The 23703-nt window shown below is 50.2% G+C and overlaps 1 protein-coding gene across 5 annotated transcripts in view; it reads right to left on the minus strand.

The window, feature by feature from the left end:
• Positions 1-21436, minus strand: part of LOC126570448 (calphotin-like) — a 42440-nt gene extending 21004 nt beyond the window's left edge. For 2 of the 5 annotated variants that reach the window (XM_050228207.1, XM_050228203.1), the window contains exons 1-2: positions 21343-21387; positions 17706-18022 (exon numbers count right to left, since the gene is read on the minus strand). The gene's annotated coding sequence lies outside the window, so the exon portion shown is untranslated. Of the gene's footprint in view, positions 1-17705; positions 18023-21140 lie in introns of all 5 variants that reach the window. The other 3 variants (XM_050228204.1, XM_050228206.1, XM_050228205.1) reach the window with 3 other exon arrangements.
• Positions 21437-23703: the final 2267 nt, after the last annotated feature.

Consider the following 23703-nt stretch of genomic DNA (forward strand, 5'->3'; position numbering starts at 1 on the left):
ATGGTGGCGTATAGCACCGAGAAACCATCGCGCTGGGCCACTAGTTTCTAACATTTCTTTTCCTTTCTTCCTTTCCCTGTTCTACGCAACGGCATGTGGCTTAGAAGCGGTTCAGCAGAGAGAGAAAGAAAGAAAACCGAAGCATAACCATAAACCGCCGGTACCATCCTCCACCACGGACCTTTTCTCGTGCGTCACTGGAACCCCGAAACACGCCCGGCATGCAGCACCGAAGAAGTTCATAGTCATCCCACAAATTCTACGCATCCAACCGTGGAGAATGGAACAATGGAGAGAACATATTAAGGCTGATGTGTGAGCCACGGGAGCCACGGAGAAGGAAGAAGGGGGGGGGGGGGGGGGGTTCAATCCATATCGGTGTCAAATGTTCAAACTCCCCCACACCAGCCACTAAATAAAAAAATACTCCCTCCTCTCCTTTGTGATGAACACGAATTAGATAAATTTGAATGTTCATGTCGGTAAACCCGTAACATGCTAATTAAGGGCCAGCCGAAACCGATGGGATATACGGTGATGGTGCGTTCCTAATCCATTGCATTCTTATCATGATTATATGATCACGCTTCCAGCTTGCTTCCTTCAGAAATCTGTAGAGTAATGCTCTTGAGACAAATCTTTACTTCTTCGTTGGATTCCTCTACCTAGCTCAACTCCTTCGAAATGCGCAACATTTGGTCCAAATCAATCAATCATCTACTTTAGCACTAAATGTAGCAAGGGGCCACAGCGACAGAGATACATGCTCCGCAAGAACACAAGGAGCAGCGGATTCGTACGGAATGTTTCAAGCACATGTCAAGATTGATGATTGGCTGCCTGTTGCCACTTAAGTGGAGTTAGTCAGAGGAGTTTATCTGCCGGATAACGTAATGGTTCGCTGACGTCAGCTAGCTGCTCCAAGAATACCACCACCAGTGGCATTTAAAAGAATAAATTCCACGCCTTTGTAGAACACGTTTTTTCGTACCGAAACAAAGACCTACGTCTGGATCACCGACCCACCCAAAAACGGATTTCAAATGCCATCACAATTGGAGCAAATACAAAAACGAAAAAAGAAAGCATATAAATCTCCAAAATACCAAGAATTAGTTTGTACGGAATTTGGGTAAAGGCAATGACGCACAACATCAGCACATGATAGCACAGTCAAGTTGAACATATCGTAAAGCATAAATATCGTAACGAATGGTTGATTTCAGCAGCAAGATTGGGAACACCTTTTGCGATCTGATTGAAAGAACAACCATTCACCCCCGAGGAGACACACAAACCGTTGCCATTCTCGGATTGCACGGCACTACAAAAACCAACCCCCCGGGGGCAATCTGGCCGTTACACTGGCCCACTGACTCCATGGCATTCCACCACACAACCCAGCGACGGGAACACACTCTCCGAGGCGGCCGTTACAAAAGAATTAGGAAGCCAGCCCGGGGGTCTGAGCGCACCCAAAAGGGCAAATCCTTGTGGCCAATGTCTTACCCACCAGCGGCTGGCTCTTGAGCGACAAAACAAAGCAAAGACGACACCACACAAAACCTGCGGATCGCTCAGCAGAATCAGCTAACACACCGGAAAAGCATAAAACCTCATCGAGACAGTGTCTTCCCCACCCTTTCCTGCAGACAAGCAGCTGGCAGCCGGAAATGCCACAAAGAGAATCGGAGTCGGAGTCGTGTTCTTTGCCGTGTTGTAATACGATGGCGGGCACGTCAACGGCACTCGGTGTCTGCGCAGCTCGCACGGATAGTGTGGTGTCGTCGTCGCTCAGTGTGCCACCGTAATAGCCCGCAGGAAAGCGCGCCCTCCACAGGCGATAAGAGACATTTTCCTTCTTTTTATTATTATTATCTACCCAGTAATCAGCTGAATTGCTGCTACCACGTAGTGGTAGTAGCTTCACGCCACCGAAACGCGTGTTTTATTTATGACACCCGATAGCGAAACCATAACGGATTTAAGGTTTACCCTTGAAAACCCATAAGACGGGAGGGGAGCGCCACAAATGACCTAGTTGGATTGGATTGCGCCCGGTTTTGGAAGACGCTTTTGGAGGTGGTGTTTAGTACCTCGTAAAACAACGGCTTCTGGTCGACATTCCACTCTTCTCCTCCTTCACGCGTGGGGAACTAACAAATATGCCACCTGAAATACACGCTATCTGCATACCATTTTCGAGGAACAGATATTAACGTAAACTAGGAACAGTTATTAACGTAAACTTGGTAGGTTTCGAGAGGTATTTAAGCAAATAATGTACTCTTTCCTCGGTAAACGCGTTTGATTCCTCTGTTCTCCGTGACCTAATGCTTAATCCCAGGAAATCATGAAATCATCGGCGCCACAACACGCTGAGCTGAGAAATTGAGGCCAACTCTTCCCACCTAAGCTTAGAGCTCTTCTTAGCACCGGAACGACCGGAAGGCCGGAAGCAAATGCCATCCCCAATGACTCACTTACTAATCACACATAGACACACAGGCACACAGCAGACACTTTTGCTTACTCGTTAGTAGCGCATTGGGGAGTTTATAATGCTGTTTTATGTCGATTCGTGGCGGGTGCGGCGTTGTTTTGCTGACACAGGTGGTCGCCACTCCGCTGCCGCCCAGTCGCAAAGTGATTCAGCGTTGAAGCATTCAAAACTGTGGCGCTACAGAGGAGAGAACCACGCGTGAGAACATTTCCATTTTACTTTTCGCTTTAAAATCGCACAGAACTCCGAGCTCAGCTAAACACGGACTCGGGCAAAATGACTTTTTTTTTCTGCCTCTGCCATTCTGACAATGATCCTCCCTTGGATCCCAAAAAGAAATATGACTCACTAGGGCCAGGCCGCAGTGCAGATGATAAGTCGGGTTGTTGGTACGTGGTGGAGCTCGATTTGGGCATACCATTGTTGGAAGGGGGGTCACAGGGCCATTACCAACCACAGATAGGTTGAGTGACACGTTCGAACACACAACGGCCAAATAACAAAAAAAAGGGAACTAACTGACAAAGACACCCTCCAGGTGGGGCTGCTCCCAGCAGCGGCAGCAGCAGCAGCACCATCACACCATTCCGGAGGGAAACGTGCGAGAAGCCAGGAAATGGCGGCCTAGTCGTTAACCGTTATGTTTAATCAGCGAAGCGCGCGCGCTGCTGCCGAGAGACCCCTGGCGCACATAACCGTACATTAACGTGGTAATCTTGTTGTTATTATGTTTTGATGGTTTGGCTGTGGTGTGACTCGAAACGTCCCTTTTTTTTTTGCTCTCCATCTCTCTCTCTCTCTCTTTATAGGTCTAGCTACGCGGTCGCTAGCATCACCATCCAAAGGAGCTCAACCTCCAACACAGCGCCACCTTCGACAGAGAGCGATTGCAGAGCTACAAAAAAAAACGAAGGGTTGGAAGTGAGGTTACCGGCACAGACACCACACAAAACCTGCAACATACAAACGGCCTAGAGAGCTAGCTGGCCCCATTTTGCTTGAGGGACCCCACCAGCCTCAATACAATGTACATACAGTACGTAGAGCACACGGCGCAGCTTCATCATAATGCTCTCTCTCTCTCTTTCTCGGTCGGCAACAGAGTTCGCGAGGAGTTCGACCAACATCATCTATCCTAGGTACGGGGTCGGATTGACAGGGGAGATAAAGGAAGCCGGTTGGGGGTGGTAAAACCATTTTTCTCTGAGTCACCGCGCGTCCGTTTCCCCTCCGCTCGCTCTCTCGAGTGCACTGATCTCGAGTAGAGAGTCCACCACACCATTCGCTACGCCAATCTTGGCAAAATGCAACCCTCCCGGAGTCGGAGCCCCGGCGTGATTTGTCAATTTTTCACCGAGCAAATGATTACCGTGAGAAACCGGCGCACCACCAGCGCGCGGAGCAATCAGTTAATCCATCTCTTCTCCATCGCGACATGTCTTGCTCCTTCCTTCTAAGCCCCCGGGGGTTTGGCACCATTTTGGTTTGTCCATAGGTTCGCGCACGGAATTGGGCGCGCATAGAGATCTAATGTTGAGTGACAATCAACCCCGTAAGTACGGGAGTGGGGCTTCCAAATGCCACAGCTGACCGCAGAGAGTGAGATTAGATTGTGGAACTCTAGGCCCTTTAAATGATTGCACAATGGGACCGCTACCGAATTTAATTATGCTTCATGCTTTGCCCTCAATTTTGTCGACGAAATACACATTTCCAAATTAAACATTTGGGCAGGAGACAGAGACTGTAAAGTTCCACAAAAGGCTTCCACTTCTGAGGGGCACAACGCCTGTGGTGTGTCCCTCTCATAGGAGCGCACAAAGCACCAGAACCCCCCCGGCGTACCATATGCGCCATTTGTTCGCCTTTCCTGATCGTTCACCCAGATCTCTCGTCAGTCTACCGACGAGGTGTGTTGTGTATCGAGCAGCAGCTGTCGCGATCGTACGCTGCGCGCACACGCGGTCCGGCGAACCGCAACATAATCCACGCGCGCGGCCACACCGGCTAACGCACACACTCGCACGCACATTATCATGATGCAAACACAGGCATCACGGGGGCCACAAAACGCACGTCCTCTTCCCCGGTCGGACCCGTTGTTAATGACCTTGTGGCGGTCGACGGCACTAATGTGCCTCCTCCTGTCTATTGCCCTCATGGGCTCGCTCTCTCTTTCTCTCTTTATCTGTTGGTTTGTCTCTTCCTTTCCATTCCTACGCGGTTGAATTGCCACCAGGTACGGGGGGTACGGTTGCAGCAGAGATGATCGCACTGCTGCTGCGCTGCTGCTGCTGTCTCTTGGCAGAATGCTGCTGCTTCTGCTTCTTCATCTGTATCCTCTCTCTCTCTCTTACTGGTTTTGGAGGAGTTTTGCAGAGACCCTTGGTCTTTCTTCTTATTGCTCTTGAGATATCCACACGCGTGCGCCAAAGAATGTTGGCGTTTGGCAAACGGCTGCAACAGGGAGGCCCCCTTGGGTCCACTCTAGTGACAGCCAGATGTGACACAAGAACCGTGTGGAGGCTCAGAGCCCCAGAAGAAGGTCTCAACGCAAGATGGTCGTCGCGCTTCTAAGTGTGCGCGCCCTGAAATTCGAGGAACTCGATCGCGATCGTGTGCGTTCACAGATTTGCAGCAAATTAAAATTGTTTCCAGAATCGAATGAGCTGGAAGCCGTCACTCAGGACTCAGGCATGTCACTCCGGTACCTTTTGCATGCGGCTTTTGGGCAGCTTCAAATTGCCAGCATAATAAAGCCGTTCCGTCGTTACCATCACCGAGAAAAGCGCCTGAAACCTTATATTCACGCACAGCATATGTCACCAGACACCCTCGACTTGTTCTGCATGCAAATCCGGTTCCTGCCTTTGTCGGTACACGTTTTTTGGTGCCACGTCGGCGAGGTGGCGCGTCCAACAACTGTTACACACCGTATGGTACCCGCTGCCTATCGTATTTAATGTTTAAATCCCCTATCGGCCTAAAAAAACATCGAAGGGGGAGGATTTAGCATAGTTTCCAACAATTTGGGACTCACAAGTGGCCATCAGCTCTCCAATGCACGCAGATACTCTCCCTAGAGCCTTTTTGGGGTTTCTTCTCCTTTCTAAATTTCATTTTCCTTTCGACTTTTTCCCTTTTCTTTTCCTCGAGCCATTCGGTTACCATTTTCGATACATCCGATGACCACCGGAACCGCAGTGACAAAGGTTAGCTGCTGCTACTAAAGAAGGAGAATGTTTTACTTTTTCCCCATTCTCTTTCTTTTATGTTGTTTCTCTCCTCATAAATCTAAAACCAAAAGCTTCGTATTTTCGGGCAAAGCGGGTTTGCGCTCGGCTTAACGATAGAGGACCGACGTGTGGCGATTTAATACTTCCGGTACGGGGCACGGTTGAAGCGAAAATCATCGCTTCGACGACAGCCGTCGACGCAGCACCACCACATCGGGGCAGGTTTACCTCTTCCATTCCATTCTTTCACTTCATCGAGGCGTACTGCTATCAACTGCACAGCAACGGCCACTAGCCATTGGCCCTCATCGCTCTTGTGTCACTGATGGTGACCACCCGTTGATGGCAGGCTGCTGCTGCTGCTGCTGATGATGATGATGATGTTGATAGGGGTCGTGTCACGCTAAACTTGGTCTCTCTCCACCGGCAGGCTGATGATGGGTTGATAATGTTGTCGGAATGGTGACGCAGCGCGCCGTCGAACCGCGATTAGTATGCAAATCCAGTCGAACATAAGGTCCCTCCTCATCATCGTTGCCCCTCCCAGACCCAGGAATTTCACGCGCGATACCAAGCGAGGGCTCATTGCGATGACCATAAAAAGTCTGCCGTGGCTGGCTGGCCACAGAAGCCAGCACCTGTTAGTCAGGGAGCGTGAGCTTGAGCGGCGTCCGTCAACATACCTGGAGAGAAGGTATAAGAAGCCACTGGAAAGAGCACACAGCTCTGTGGTAAAACCACGAGTTCAAACCATCTCAACCTTCATCAGGCCCTTTCAGCTGGTTGTGCTTCGCGAGCAACAGCAGCTGTTGAACGAAAACAAGATAAAGTATTCCATTGGCCGCTTGCTGCAGCAGCAAACACCCGCTGAGCTCGGAGCTTAGGCTCACCGAACCGGCACTAAACAATTCACTAAACGCGCGAGCAAACCAATCAATTTCCACATGGTAAAGGCGTATTAATGAAGCACCACTTCGTTCGTTCCCTGTAACTCATTTGCTGCGTGGCTGCGAGAGAAGGTGTGTGATCACGTTCCGCCATACCACCCCCCAAAAGTGTGGTGTGGTTTGGCCACTTTTACACGTGACCAGCATCATTCGCACCGCAAGAAGCATATTTTTGGGGCGCTTCACAATCATAAGTAGCGACGTGCCCTGAAGGAGGCTGACTGACTGTATGACGCGCACATCTCCTCTTTGGACAGGTATGTTGCAAAGCGAAGAAACAAACAAACTGATACTGTGGCTGTGGCGTTGGAAACAAGCGCCAACAATCCGTGGCCCACCTAGTTGGAGACAGAAGTCACGATTTTCGGAATGTGCTGTAAATTGACCAAGATCTGCGGTAGGGGAGCGCGGCGCAAGACCTTTTCAGCCCAGCCCAGCCCGTTATGATTCCATCAAATTCAGTTTGCCAACTGGATTACCAGCTAGCAATGGAGCCTGGAGGTATGTAGAAGCGAAAAAAAACAACGTGAAGTTGTGAAATGCGCCATTGCGCAGTACATTTTGTGCTTGCGCTTGCAGCAATTACACTACCACGCAGCAGCAGCGCGAGCTGTTCTGGAGCGAAGAACAAAATAAAAAACAAACGCGAGGCTCCGCGTTAGTGATAAGAACTCGCTTGCTTGCTTTTTTTTTGCTGCAATTTATGCTTCACTGAAGTGCTGCTGCTGCTGCTGCAGGGAGTTAGAATTGAGGAGGGCGCGCGCGCGCCTTATTACAGACACTTCCGAGATGAAACCCTCTTATCTCTCTCTGTCTTCGAACGCAGGCAAAGATGAGCTTTCAATGGTTGTGTCGCTTATCAAAAGTACGACCAGTTCTTGGAGTTACTGATTGGAGAGTTCTGAACTGTACGCGGGAAGAGAGATAAGATTCTTCTTCTTCTTCTTAGGGTTAGCACTGAAAGAGAGATGTGCCAGGCAGGCTGCCTATCAATCAATGGTTGGATTCGTAATCATGCATACTGTGGGCACGGGGGAAATGTTTTCGTTCGTGACTTTTCATTACCGACACTGACATGTATGAAATGCGTGCTCTATCTCGTGGATTTGATCAATAGTTTATCTCCCAGCTCAAAGCTATAGCGATACACCACCCGTCAAACCTGTCCCGCTCCTGTCGCTCCTGATTATAATGGAGCGCACGTCCGTTCCAAAATATGATATGTCTACACTTCCGCCAGTGACCTTGAACTTACCTACAAAAGAGAGAGAGAGAGAGAGAGAGAGAAAGGAAAGAATAGAGGCATTACTTCAAACTGCAAGCACTTTAATAACATACGGCGGATACATGAATCTAATGGATGCATCATGACAAAGTTGAAAGCTTTAAAGACCATTATTAGTCATTAGCCACACTTTGGCACACGGAGGATAGTGCTCTGTCGGAACATTCATAATTATACACAGCACAACGCAGAGATGGTGGTGTGTCACAGGACGGGAAATTACATTGATTATTTCTGGCGCAATAGAATGTCTGTCGCATAACGCACTCGCATCTTTCGTTATGGAATAACTCAAGACTTCATCATCAAACCATCAACAAGCATCATCTTCTCTCTCGGTGGTGGCTGGCCTTTTTGCACAGCACACCCAGAATGCCCTCCCGAGGGATCATCCGCAGCACGTACGCACCCCGAATCGATTCGCAACAACGAAGAAGAAGATGGAATGGAAGATTCGAATACGTTCGATGAATACGAAACATTCGGCATCGGCAGGCAGGTGAACGTCGTGGAGGAGAAGCAGCATGATTAGTAGCAACCGAATCCCTCCTTCACTCCTTCTCTTCTCCTTCTACTCGGTTGCACCGAGGCCGGGTTATTCAAATACAGATTGGAATGAGTTATTACTTCTCGGCGATCATCGCCTGGCGATTGTTGTGTTTGGCCATGGAGGGGGACACAACGCATCGTCGAATAAGGAAACGGCAAGAGGGAATTTGAAAAGAAATTAATATTTCACTAACATAACATCCGTCTTTTTTTTTTTTGTTCATCGAACCCAGAAGTGACGACTTGGACACGCCTTGAACAATATGCTGCATTGGAGCAGAGAATGAATGCGTAGAGTGTAAATCATTGCCACTGGAGACCGTAACTCTCTGTTTCATGTGTGATCAGTGATTTGATGAGGACTAAACGTCACCCGGAACACTATTTCCGGAAGCGAACGTTTCCGTTTTCCTCCAATTCTCAATCCAGTATCGATTTCTGACTTATCTAAACCTGGCAACCGATAGCTAAACAGCATAAGCATGTCAGATCGATAACGGTAGCATGTATTTCCACAAAGTCCACATAACATTAGGTTAGGACCACCAGAGAATTCTATTTGAAAAATAATACCAGAACATTAACCCATCGACCTCGGGCTCCAGAATGGATTGTAGAGATTCTATATTCGAGCCACAAAAGCCACAAGGCTCAACAGGATACCGGAATACACGGTTCTCTCTCACTCTTTCTTTGACCGGGGAGCTTAGACCCAAGGTATTCCGCATCACGGCCGGTCCCGGGTGCTTTATCCGACCCGAAATCAATTAATCTTTGTGACAAGTCATCAACACGGATGCCCCCCCATCATTTCTTCCCAGCTTGGTGTGACTGGACTGGATGGCACTGATCGCGCTCGTGGTCTCGCGGTAGGCGGGCGGTCTGCGCGTCTTCCCTTTCGCCCGAAATACAAATGCGTTTCCGGTTTTACCCAATTTGTCTTTCCTGCCAGAAGGAGTTGACGATGGTCTTTAGAAAGGTTGGAAAGGAAACCTGTGAAGGAGGTAGGATGCCCCGCTTCGACGGCTATCGCGCAATCCCATCCGAAGGAAAGGTCCAACCAAAGAAGGACGATGACAAGATCAATATAGTCATTGACAAATAATCACCCTTCCAACATTCACGGGCAAAAGAAGGGGAGCAGCAGGAGGCACTTTTCCAATGAAAATTCGAAGCGATAGAACTGACATTTGTCCTCGCTCCGGGGGGGCGATGGATCAACCCCGGGATTCGCTGCTCTTATCGGATCTGACCTTTTGCTGTCCTCGGGTTCTTGGGGGGCCACATCAGCTCACCCGATTGGCACCCCTTTTGTCACGCGTCTTGAGAAGGAGTTGGCGTAAGAAAAAAGGGCTCCACAGGAAGGTATTAAACCCGTTCGACATGCTACGGGGGTAGAGAAGGGTAAAAACAATCGAACTGTGTCGGATCACAGACAAGAAAAGGAACAGAAAAGCCCCACTTTTTCAGGTGGAAGAGCGAAGGTATCATTTGGTGAAAGTAGAGAATGCGTTCGATGCGACGACAAAATGGTACGCAAAAAGGGGGGCCAATTCTCTCTCGTACCAAAGGGACAACAGCCAGTCGGCCAAGCCGCCTTCCTACCAACCAGTGGCAGGCGTTTAAGCTGAATGTTTTATTCATTATTGTCGCCAGCGGACCGGTGACAATGTGACCCCCGCTCGCTCGTGCTTGCTTTATGCTGGCTTTATGTTCACACAGCCACGCTGCTACGCCACGCCACGTTTCAAGCGTGGTAAAAAAGCGATTTTAATAAAACATGTAAGCCAAAGGATCGTGCAACGGGTGTGCGGAGGTGGATCGGAAAAGCCCAAGACCCTTCAGAAGCCCAGCGCAGAAAGGCGCACAAACAATAATATAATAAGGAAATGGATAAGAATCCTTTCCATTCCAGCGGAACGGAACTCCTGGGCGAAGAAGAAGGCACAAACCCATGACACAAAAACCCAAGAGAGACCCCGTGGGATGAAGAAGTAGCAGCAGCACCGAACGGAACCGTTTCCCCGAAATTCATCATCACGATTCACCTCCATAAATTATCGTGACGACAGCTTATCGCCGCCTACAAGCCAACCAACAACCACCACCAGGATCGACCGACCTGTTGGCTCGCTCACGCTTGCTCTCTCCCAGATCTCATGATCATGCTGCTGCTGATGCTGATGATGATGATGAGGCGGAGGAAGGATTGACCGTAGACGCAGGACTTGAGGGACACACATTTTCTCCACAGTTAACGAGCATAATCCTCCGCACGGTCGGCCAGGAACGCGTCACATACAAAAGTCGTCGAGACGTCGTCGATGGCCACCTCTTCGGTGAGCCGGTTGTGGACCGCCTACGTGGTCCAACAGTACCACCAATTTTTAAGGGATGTCCACCAGCAATGACCGCCCATCATCATCCGTAGAGCTTCGGGACATCTTAAGAACGAGAGCGCGCGCCTCCATCGATCCATTCGATCGATTATCGTGTTATCTGTAATGCGGTGGCCGTGGCGGCGACGGCGACGGCAGCACCGAGGACATTATGAAGGCATTAGGGGGCTGTCTTTCTCAATCAGAGAGCTACCGCCTTCACCGAGTGTACCAGCAACACAAAATCTCCCCCAGCAGTCTTGTGTGTTCAGTGATTTCTAACGATTAGGATGAAAGGAAATGGAGGGCTTATTTGGAGAAGCCGACACACCAGTTACAAGCGAGCAGAAGGCGTTTATGTTTTCGTGAAGATTTCATTTCGAGCGGTTGATGGAGAACGAAATGATAGCTGGAAGACCTAGAAGACGGACTTTTGCTATAGGCCCTCGCCACAAATAGAAACAATGCCATCCAAACCTGTCCAAAAACGGTTATGATGCTGCAAATCCTTCCAACGAGCGTGCGCGTATGATGATTAATGACCACCAACCCGGACCGTCGTTGTCAATGGCTTTTTGCACGAATATTTGGATTCCCCACAACAAATGGAGGACCAACCGAGGGGCATCCAGGTTTTGAGATAATTTAATATTGAAGCACAAACGGTCTCCATTCTTTTCATGGAAGGTGAAGGAAAAACGGATCGTAGAATATTTCATGGAAAATGCAAAAACCCTACCACAAAACGTCTGTCTCTGTGCGCCTGCTGCCTGTGTAAATCACGATTGTAACGTGCCGAACACGGAGGACAGGGTGGCTTACCTCTCCCCAATCGGAAGCGAACGAGTTTTCCAGCCCGAAATTGTTGGAAAAACACCATTAGACCACCCCACCATTCCGGGGCCACACGTTGGTTACACGTGAACTGGAACGCGCAGGTTTCGCAAAGTTTCTATATAAATAATCAACAACAACGTTTCGTGCTCGGGCGTATTTGAACACTTACAATCGGGGCAGACCGTCACTAGAATAAGAGAATGGTTCGTAGTGGTGGTGGTGGAAATAGGCGCCTCATCATCAACACCTGTGTGCTCGTCGTTCCTGCGGACAATTTCCGCGCGCACAAAAAAAAACCAACAAATGGAAGTTGGAAAAACAAAACATATCGAACACGGTTCGTGGGATTCGCGGGGCACAGCAAGAGTAATTGGATGAAAATGAACGTTCCCGTGCGGTTCAGCGGCGAGATGTGGCCAGTAGTGTGTCCAGTGAGAGAGGGAAATAAGGGAGGAGAAGAACGGAATATTGTGCCGGAAGTAGCGCAGCGAGATGGTTCAATCGAGATGACCTACACGGTGCTACTAGTATTGGACTGTCTATAATGATGACGATACGTGGCGTTGAAAGTCAGTAAATCCGTTGAATGAATTGGTTTTTATGCAGCAAAAGTTATCTCCACCGCTTATCAATCCACAGCTACAGTAGCTCACTGTATGTGGCTTTTCGCAACAAAACAACGCCACATTTTGTTTAACATTTTTGCCGTAAACCCATTCGTAAAAATGACCTTCGCATGCACACAAACCTCGGATAAGCAACGTGGTGTGGTGTGTAAAGGATGGGCCGTAAAAAAAACAACCAACCGATGATAAGAAATGTGGCAGACGCACATAAAATGCCAAACAAATACCGACACTTTCGTTATCATTCTCGCGAGCAGCTGAGCCTTTTAAGCATTCCGACCAGCAGCTACAGCAGTAGCAGCGCCAGCGCGGACGACCACATTCCATATCCATTCCATGAATAATTATTTGAATTTCGTTTCGTTTTCCGCGACACGATACATCCATTTAAAAAAAAAACCACCTCACAGTACATGTGTGCGTCTGTCTGTGTCCCCAAACTGCGCATCTTTTCAGCTGCCATACAACGTCAACAAAATCCTATGCTAGAACGCCTTGGAGCACCCGGACAAGAATCGTCTCGAACGCGCGCATTTGTCTCACAAATCGATCCTGGTGGAGATGGTGGCGCGATCGGCGATCATCCATCCCAGTCGCCGCTATATCGCACACTATCGAGCCGGTTTTTTGCGTTGTTCTCTAAACGGGGGGCCAGGAGGCGAGATGCGCGATTGAGCGATTGTCATTCCATGTCCGTCTCTCGCTGTGTCTGAGGACAACGATGGCGATGGCGATGGCGATGGCGACGTTCCACACGCTGTGTGTGCTGGGTTGACGCCCAGTGGTGGTTGACATTGAAATCAAACATCAACGCGAACGAAGCGCCGCCGCAACGCCTTGTAGTAATACGATCGCGCTATGCAAATCGACATATCCACCCCGTCAGAGAGGTGAATCAGAGAGAGAGAGAGGAAGGAGGATGAGGTGAGGAAGGCCAGGAAAAGGCCTGGTTTGTTTGATCCTGACGGTGGTGGTGGTTGTGTTTGTCTCGTTGAGTTGCTCTTCTGTTGATCCAACGCACCACAAACGGATGTGTGAACGAAGAGACACCTTCCTTTCGTCTTGAAGACATGCCGCGCCGCTATTCGTCGCTAGGCTTTTGTCTTTGTCTCGACAGAAAGGACGCAGACGAGCTGGTTTGTCACCAGAAACCCGTTTCGCGGTCCGCAGAGTTGCGACCACGGCCGAGAGTGCATCTTGACACTTCCGGGATATGACGCTGAGGTCATTCTGACGGAATTCAATCTCGAATTTTAGTGGACCGTCAACCCAATCTCGATTATCCCCCGAAGAATAGTGCACCGAAAGCAATTAACAGCATTTTCTCCAAGCATTAGCCATTCCAAAAGAGGAAGAACAAATGCTAATCAAAACTTGAAAAGACACTTCAGTGCAACGGCGACACAAAGAAGAGGAGCTGCTCGCCGAAGGGGCATCATTTAAACAACTTACAATACGCAAACAGTAGCGCTCCTCTTCATAGCCCCAAGAGCAAAGAGCCCCCCGGGGCGGTTGGGGATGGAGAACTCTCCTCCTCCTCCTTCTCATCCTTTGGCCGGCCGGCAATTGAATTAAGAGGTGCAGCGTGACAGCCAGAGCCAAAGACTCATCACTGAAAGAAGAGGGAGCGCGCGCGCTTATCCTCGGTCTGCTGGCAGCGCGAGAAGACTCACCGAGGCCTGCGGGAATAATGATGCTAAGTAGCACCACTTAACCACTCTTCGCCCCCTTCTACCACTAGTGTTGCACCAACGCCCTAACGGAGGGCGCGTTGAAATCGCTTGTCTTGCCCCCATTGCCATCCGAGATCTCGGGAGGGGGGATGACGCCCAAGAGGCCTTGCTTCCCAAGTGCTAAGGAGCGGACCCGAGGCCAGGATTGTTTGCCTTTCGGTGCCAGTCAGCTGCGCGAAGGTGGGCTTCTTCCCACGCGGGAATGAAAAAGGAAAAAAAAACCCGAACGAACTTTTGCAGCATCAAAATGCAGGCCTAAGAGGGGGGGGGGGGGGTCGCGAGCGAGGATGATAGTTAATAATGTGTAGCAGAAGCGCGCTGCTTGTTTGCACTGGAAGGTATCGGGTATCGCCGTCAGGGAGGGAGGGAGCGTGTGGAGTGGAGTGTGATGATGCATCAGTTCGCTTTCGCCAAAAGCAGGAAACTCAATCTCGGAGGAGAAGAGAGTCCAGCAACCCAACTGGACGCAACTCTGCTGCGCAAATGCTGGTTAAAAGAGCGTGTAATTGGCAATACACTTTGTGCCACGGGAAGTTGGTTCTAACTAGCTTCATTTATTTTAAACTCCATCCCTCGCATGTGGGAGCAGGGCCACCCAAAGGTGTAAACACCTTTTGATCCCTTTTTACCTCTCTCCTCTCCACTGTTAGTGACTGCATACCTGAGTCTGGGTTGTGTATTAATGAAGAAAGTGTGCTTGACTAATATTTGCAGAACCTGACGACCTGGACCCTTCTTCAAATGGCCGAGAATGCATCACGGGCAGCAGTTACTTCACACAACTGAGAACAAGTTGTTGCAGAAGGGCAAGGCTTTAACGGGAAGGTAACACTTGGCATGAAGCAGTAAAATTAGAACTCGATATTGGACCGTCGGGTCTGGGTGCGCCCCGTCTGGGGGTTTGTCGACAAAGTATCGCTCTCCCCCCAGGGGGTGTTAGAGATAAGATTGCAGCCAAGATGGTCCCCGGAGTTTACAGTCTATTCCAGGTGAATGCGAAGAAACATGGGGATTGGCGTGCGATTGGAATGCAACCAATTTATCGATATACACTAATCAATATACTGAAACTCGTGCAATCAGCAGACAAATGCTCTTCTTCATTGCTTAACGGTACTAGAATCTACTTGGGATGGGCGTTGCTTGAGAGCTTCTCCTCGAGGACGCATTAAATGGTACTGAGATTTGCCATAAACTCGTCCGATGCTCGACGAGATCGTAACACTCCGATCTGAACGGGCAAACGGATTTGCTGATTACAATGTTCCACATGAGTACCGCTATGCAAAAACGGAAATATGCGTTTTTACTGCTGAATGCCTTCGATGCTATCTATCCGCAAATGGAACTTTCACATCGCAATGTCGGAATCTTTGAGGGAATTTCCCATGACCGTAGAAAGCAAATCATATCTTTCCTCCTTCATGTATCCAAGCGAGAGATCGCAGTTGCCACAGCTGCTCTGCTGACGGTGGTGCTTTCATGGATCGACAGTAGAGTGAGTGAGTGTAGGGACCGCGCGGGGACTTCCATCGAGAGATAAGCAAGTAGTCGCCACCGAGGTGTGCACCGTTGTTGGATGAATCATTTGTTTACCCCTGTCACTGCTGCTAGTGCCTCATCATCGATACCGGCTACAAACAGACCAAGGGGCGCGATACACAAGGAGAGCATCATCTTCATGCCATCCGCGGACACAACCCGCGAGCCGCGAGCTCACTTGAAACACTTGCGGCGAGCACACAACAGCTCTCGTCTTCCACTTTTTCTGCTCTTTTCATCCAACGTTAGCGACGACGCGAGAATTGGACGGAAAACTTGCTGAGCAATCGAACGGAACACACCACATCGCCCCGCCACCGGGCGCGCGCGGCTTTGGCTTTGCATCGCATCGCATTGTTTACCACGACGCTAGGCCATGGCCACATCGGATCCGTGCGGCGCACATTTGTCGGTAAACAATGTCGAACAAAATATGATTCAGATATCGAAGGGGGGCTGCTGCTGCTGCTCGATGGCCGATGAGATGCCGACGAGGCTTTATTAAGTGAAGATCAGCACATCCGATCGCTCGATCGATCGAAAACATCCACGGCAATGATGTGCCAGCAGTTCATAAAGAAACGAACTGGAATTTCATGTTGAAATCGAAGCAGCAGAAAAAAAAACGTAGAAAAAACGTAGAAAAAAACAAAACATTTGAACACTTTCCTCTCCACTGCTGGCTCGTTCATAAGACACAGAAAATGGAGTGTGAGCAGCTTAGCGTGCGTGATAAAGGATTGATTTTTTTTTAAACTAAGGAACGTGAGAGAGAGGGTGGAGAAAACATAAACAAAAACATAACCCGACCCACGCACACACATTGCGCGCGCAGAAGAGCATATCGAAGCAATTATGTTGAAATTTTTGCATTTCATTCCGCCACCGGGCCCCGCCATGTTCCGAAAACGGTTCACCAACTGCCTGCTACGACGCGGTGGGTGATATGTCCCCCCACCCCACTATTCCACTGCTTGCTGCGAAGGTTTAGTCCGATTTCGCTTGACTTATAATTAACGGAGTGCGGAGTGTGGTTGTGTCAGAGTAGGCTAGGAGAGGCATCATGAATGAAATGCGCAATCCTTGTGCTTCTTCAGCTGGACAGCGAGGGCAACGAAAACGATTTCAACGTCAAAACGCACGGACAGGCGGGTCGGGTTTGTGTCCGTCCCTTCCCCGTCATACTCAGGGCCGGAACCCAAACCTTCCCAGTCACAGCAACATGGTCCCCCACCCCGGTTGATGACAGAGAGTCCGGGGGAATGATGGACAGACAGGCGCGCACCATGTCGTTTGCGCCATTCAGTGGGAAGAGTTGATATTGCGGAAGGCCGTTTTTGGGAGTCATCGTTGTGATATGTGCGGATACAGACCAACGAAAAGGGATAGCAGGCTTCACAACATGTCACACGCGAGAGCTCACTGGCTGGTGTAACGACGTTCTCGGCGTGCAACGGATGGAAAAGATTATTGTTTTCATTTGAACGATTAGTTCGCTTCCAAGTGGGACGCAGCTGTATCTCTGCCGTCTGTTCTGTAGCTACCATGTTGTTGTTGTTGTTGACTGAACAATATCTCATGCTTTGCAGACGTTGGAGGACGTTGCAGGCTTTAGAGGGATTAAGGCAAAAGAAGCCGCGCAGTAACAATCCAACTGGCTGGCTGGCTGGCTCGCTGGCAGGATATTCACGCCACAGTAATTGCTTGAAATACTTGCCAAAGCACACCCACTCCTCACGGGGAGGTGGAAGATGAGATGCTGCAGACATTTGTACCTTGCGGGCATCTCCATTTCAGAGAAGAAAAACCCCCAAAAACCAGCTCGCTACACCTACACGCGTAATGGGCCGAGTGTCTCGGAATCAGGAGAAGGTGGTTTTCTCAAAAGCAAAAGTCTCAAAAGTCTCCCACAAAATGAACTGACAGCCACGACGACGAAGGACGTCCCGTTTTCAGCAAAGTTTGTACATTAATTTTGTTGAAGCTGTCTCCCACCCCCTGACACTCCCTTGTTCCCACGATTTCATCCTTATCCTCCAACTTTATGTTCTTCACTTTGCGGTACTTACGTTTTAGGGAAGAAAAACAACGGAAAGCAGCTCTCCGCAGGATTCGGTCGATGTGTCTGCTCGGTACACAACTCGTCGTCGGGGTTAATCTACTACCTCAAACACCGCACAAAACCACACAATTCTGCTTTCCACACCAATTGCGCCTCAACTTCACCAGGACGTTCAATCTCGATCTTAATCACTCGATCTCACTCACCAAGAAAAGAGACTTCCGGAAGCCACTGGCTGGAGGTGTTTGATAAAGCTCACAATTTGCAAAAAAACACGCGCACTATATTCGTTTGTTGCATACACTGCCGGGATTGGACCAACTGCTAAACACCAAGAGACCATCGGGGGGAGCAAGGGAAAAAGAGGAAATTAGTTAGATAATCCAAGGGACGGGAAAATATGTGGATAGCACATCACCATGTGTCAACATCTTCCTTCCGCTAGAGGAGTTTGTCCCTAATGGCGATCGATTCGGGTTGAAGCACGCCCTAAGCTACAGTATCGGTCAAAACAACCATAAAAGTGTTCATAAAATAGCTCTCTAGAAGAGGAGAGAGGTCAAAACAAGTGGATCTTCCATAAAAAAAAAAGCTTTGGAAGGACACTTCCATTACCGTTGAGTGAAGGACCATACAATATTTGAGGCAGGTCCTTTTAATTTATGCAAACGAGTATCGTGCATCTTACTGAATTACTTTCTGAATTTCCGTATCAAAGTTTCAAAGCTGTTGCAAATGTTTTGGCCGATACTGTACAAAGAGTCAGAGCCCCTGACCTTATGCTTCTAGCGAACCGAACCGAATCCCCTATATTCCTCCCCACCCCTTTCACTTCTCTCCTCGAGCTCTCGAGCACTGTGTGTATCAGAGGTCCGGACCATCAACTTTACGATGCTTCTTCTAGCTGTTAGTTGTCCGACTCCCAATCGCAAGGAGGATTCTTCTTGCAGGACTTGTGTTCCCACTCTCTTTCCGTCTTTCTCTCTCTCTTCCTCTCACAAACACTGCCGGCTGCTCCGGCAACCGGCTTCACCAACGGCGACTTGGACGACCGGGAGTGCGCCCAAGTGATTCACGCCGAATATGTTATGTTCTTCTTGAGCATCTCGGGACGCGGCGCGCGCGATATGCACTTCTTCTCCACCACCGCGTGTCTTTGCGAAAAGCCCGGAGATACACGCACACACAGACCCAGTCACTTCTTCTTCTTTTTCTTCTTCTCCATTCTGTTCTTTTTATGATTCTTGGTCGGTTGTTCTCTCCCTCTTGGAGTTTCTTTTGGCTTCCGCTTCGCCTGCTTCGTTCGTTCGTCTGTTCGTTCGGTCGCCCGTTCGCTTGCTTCGTTCGTCGATTTGTTAGGTTAGGTTGCTTGCAGTGCAGAGCCACCACCACGCCACCCTGACCGACGGCTGCAGCCTCCCGCCCTCCACCCACTTGCGTGATGGTGATGGTGCGTTGACCATCCCAGGCCGGCCAGTCCACGAAGGGGTTGTTGCTGTTCTCGGACAGACGGGCGGGTGAGGGGCAGGAAACTCATCAACCTCTCAATTGAACCGCCGTTCTCTCCCATGCGTCCCTCCGCACAGATGTGGTGGTGCTGGCTATGCTGCTCGGCTATGCTGCTCACATAATGCTCTTTCCCTTCACCAGAGCGGGATAAAAGAGAAGTTCGAAAGGCGCACGCACGCGCGCGCACGTACAAGCTCGCTCGCTTTTGTTACGCACACAATCACCCTCCACGGGCACACACGCAGACAGAACTGGACGCGCCAAAAAAAAAAAAAACGTGGGCAGAAAAAGGAATACACGATAGGACGATGATGATGGCGGTGATGGCGCGACGGCGAATCTTGCTCGAGGCGACTTCCCGAAGACCAAAAGCCGGATGAAGATGAAGGGTGTCGAAGAAGAGCTCGATAAGATTCGATTTGCTTCTTCAACACAGGCGAGGGGCTAGAAAGCCCCCGTCGTCCGTGTGCAAACCTCCGCCACCATCTGTGTACCCTCGGGGGCCGGTGGCCTGGTCTGGGCTCACGGGATCGCGGGATCGCGAGGTACTGTCTTGCCTCGTCATTCATGCTGCTACCCCGGGTTCGCCGCCGGCTGCTGGACGACGGCGAGGCTGGTTGTCCGCGGCAAAAGGTAGGCAAAACTAGTTCTGCCGCTGCTGCCACCGCCTTTCCGAATCCTGCGCGCATCTCGAGCCTCCCGGGCACCTTCGCTGTCTCCTTTGCCTCTCGCTCTATCTCCAGGCTTAATCCTGCTTGCCCTGCCCCTAAGCCACCGGAGAACAGGTAGCTCGGTCTGTACCCCAAGAAGTAAGATCTTGGACACGTCCGGGCTAAATATAACTGACCTGAACCGACCACACGACGAGAGCGGTTCACGGGCTCCTCGCCGTGGACTTGTTTCGGACCTCGGTGACGACCAGCACATCGTGCGCGCCATGTTTGCTTCGACCCTCCACATTAATGGGTAGCAACAGCAGCATCGCGTTGCCATTTGATCAGGTCTTTTAAATTTTCTGCGAATTTTGCCTTGCTGGGGAGGCTCTGAAATTCGGACATCGTCCTACTAACTCTCTCGCGTGTCCCGGGCTAAATCGGCTGGAGAAAATTCAAACTGACAGGCCACGGATCCCCCGCCCCTCATCCACACGGCTGCTGCTGATGATGATGATGATCCATCCACACGCGGCGGACAGGCGTAGAAAAGATAGACAACCACGACCACGACGCGGATATGATGAAACTCCGGGACTGCTGCTGACCCCGTTGGCAAAGCACTAAGCCTGCTTCGATGTACTGCGCCGTAGCACCCCTGTGTGCTCCCCGACAGGAAGAAGAACCACCTCTAATTGCACAGGTGTTGCTGATCGAACGGAACATTTCCAATCACGGGCGGCTGCTGCAGCCTCCTTTCGTCGTTCCTATTCGCCATGGTCTCGAGGAGTCGAGCGGCACCACGGCCACAGCCAGGGTTCACTGCTCCTTCTGATTGGAAAATTATTAGCGAGAGAAATGGAGACTTCTTCTCGTCGGTTATTGAGAGCCAGCAGCCAGCAGATCGGGCATAATTTTCCATAATGGATCGCACACCCCAGCAGAGAAGTGGAAATTCGCCGATCAGAGTGCACGAGAGAGAGAGAGAGAGAGCGAGAGCGAACGTGAGAGAGAGAGATGCAGTGCCGAGTCCCTGGGCAGCGGTGGCGTCCGGCTTGCTTGGACCGGGAATTCATATCCTTATGCTGCTCGCGATGCACTTTGCAACAATGCAAATGGCTTCTCATCGAAGAACGGACACATTTCACTGAGCACTCTGTGGCATAGCAACCGGATTTGGTGACACTCTAGCACACAAACACACGCTCACGCACGCACGCACGCACGCACGCTCTGGAGAGCAAATCCTCGGGGCCGATCCTTGGCCAATTTTCCATAACCTCAAATCCTGTCACACCGGGAGCACCAGCATCACACACCGGGGAGAGCGTTAGGCGGGGCGCGCGCACGTTTCACTGCACCCGCGGGCAACAACGGACGCTTCAGATCAGAACTTCAGCACAAAGCAGCAGCACAAGAAGAGGAAAACAGCAAGAAAACAAAGAGGGAAAAAGCCAACTCCACAAGCGGAGCAACACTCACGAGGGAAAAACGCTCGACGAAACGCTCCGTTCACCACGAACAACAAATGAAGAATGAAAAAAACCGTTACCGTCAATTCAAACTGAGCACTGCGCATGTCGACGACTAACAACCGCTCAACTCAAGGGTTGATGCTACCACCTCCACCAAAAACATAACCTACCGGAGCAAATTTCTCTCGCGCTCGCAACAAACCGACGACTACGATTGGCCAAAACCCCGACGATTCTCTCGCTCTCTCTTATGCTCCTCGGCTCTCCCGAGCGGTTACACCAACACCACCGTAACGAACATTCGCGTCGAACTATGGGCAGCATGTGCGTGCTCCTGCCGGTTAAAATATGCACCAAAGCATGACTCACCGGCCGGGGTGCAGCACATGATGCAGCACTGACCATGTGCACCACAGAACACTTGTGCCAAAATCCCAAACCTATCACATCGTGCTGTGCAAGTATTGATGAGACCCCGGGGGATTCGCACCGAGGAGATGTCACCATGCGCTTCCAATGGAAAACGAATCTCTCTGTTTCCAAAAAGATAAGTAGATCCCTGGGACTTTGAAGCCGTGAATCATGTCGTCCATGGGATGACTCGACTTTTGAGAATCTCCTAACCTCTCTCTCTCTCTCTCACTCTGGCTGTTGGTCTGATTTCGCCATGTTACCAACCGGCAACCGATGATACGAGATGCTGTATTTCCCCACCCCTTGGTATGCAAATTTGAAACCACATCAGACCCCACATCCCTTGACTCTTCTCTATCTCTCTTTCTCTCTCGAACCAACAGTTTCTACATTCTCCATATCCAACCCAAATTGACGATGCTCGACTTCGCGCGTGTGGAGCGCTAGCGCGCAGCATATCATCCCTCCAATCAATCCGTTTTCACCCTATAATTGCCATCCTTGGATGAAGCTCCCTCCCTTTCTTTGCTATCTGCTCCTGCTGGGGCCTCACTTGATTCTGGACCTCACCATCATCAAAAACCTTAGAGAGATAGATGCTGTTGTCTGCACACAGCCGCTATACTCGATGGCGAGAGGTCATATAACTGATACCTACTACATCAAGCCAGCCTCGTACGTCCGGTCGTGGCCGAGGAAATATAGGCCGGCCGGCCGACGATCGTCGTGCATGCAATCCACTCGGTGTGCCTCTCGAAAAAGAAACCGTTTAACATTCCCAATTCTCCCTCCTCCCCACGATGCCCCGTTATAAGCCGGCCGTGGCGGAGGGCGTTTATCTTGCTCTTCTCATCCACGGCGAGGCCACAGCCAATTCACTGATAGCACTAATGCCGTGCCGTGACGTGCGCGCCTCGTTGTTGACCGCGAGACTGATCGGTCGGTCGTCCAGCCAAGCGAACGAACGAATGTGTGATTGGCGTCCGATTCGCATGCCAGCGATTCCCGGTGTCGCCTGGAGGACGCGGAATCATTGGGCATCATCATCATCATCATCAGTGCCGGGGAATGGCTTCAAAAGCCGAAAATCGTCCGCTGGATAATCCGTGCGGCGCTCTCTCGCCAGTACACCGAGGAGGAAATGGAAACAACGTGGATTACTCTATGATGCTTTGCACTATCTCTTTATGCGTCACTCTCGCTCTCTCTCTTTCCTGTCTCTCTCTTTATCTAGTGTCAGTAGAACATACATTTTTGGGGCTCAATCCAAAGCCCCCGGGGGGATTTTTTGGGGGAAAAAACAGTAACATTAAGAGCACTTAGCCTCAGCAGACCAACACCAACGAGCAACCCGAAACGAGGTGATGGATCTGTGGCTCTGGAAGGGGGCTGCAAAAATGCACGCTCCACGGAGCAGACGCGGACGAGCAGAGAACAACCAACCAGCTAGCCAGCAGCGTGGAGTTTGTGCCTTCCCACACCACGCCGTGTGTCTAGTGACACACCAACCTGGAAATGCTGGTGAAGCCGAAGCCCGGCCACCACCATCATGTGCCGAGGCGCCGAGGTCGCGAGAGAGCAATGCCAAAAACATACCCCCTCCAACCAACATCATGGCACTCTGCTCCGGTAGCATACTTTTGGCGAATGCCATGCCGAACAACGTGAACAACACAGCAACCACACCCGGGCTGCTGCTGCTGCATTGATTAATGGTGTGCCTGTTTTGAGTTTTGGAATGGATTTTTGGATGGAATGCCTGACGGAGATAATGCTGTGGGGAAGGAGTCGTTTTGTGTCACACGGAATGACGATAAAAAGACAGCGAGACGGTGTGTAATTGTTTTAATGTTAGTTTTTGAAAATGTATCAGAACCTGGAATGCAACGGGAAAGTGATAACCTAATTTTAATGATTTTCGTTCTAAATTTAGTAGAAAAGCCTTAAATTTCTC

The sequence above is a fragment of the Anopheles aquasalis genome, chromosome 2 (genome assembly GCF_943734665.1).
Source record: "Anopheles aquasalis chromosome 2, idAnoAquaMG_Q_19, whole genome shotgun sequence".
Taxonomy (NCBI): domain Eukaryota; kingdom Metazoa; phylum Arthropoda; class Insecta; order Diptera; family Culicidae; genus Anopheles; species Anopheles aquasalis.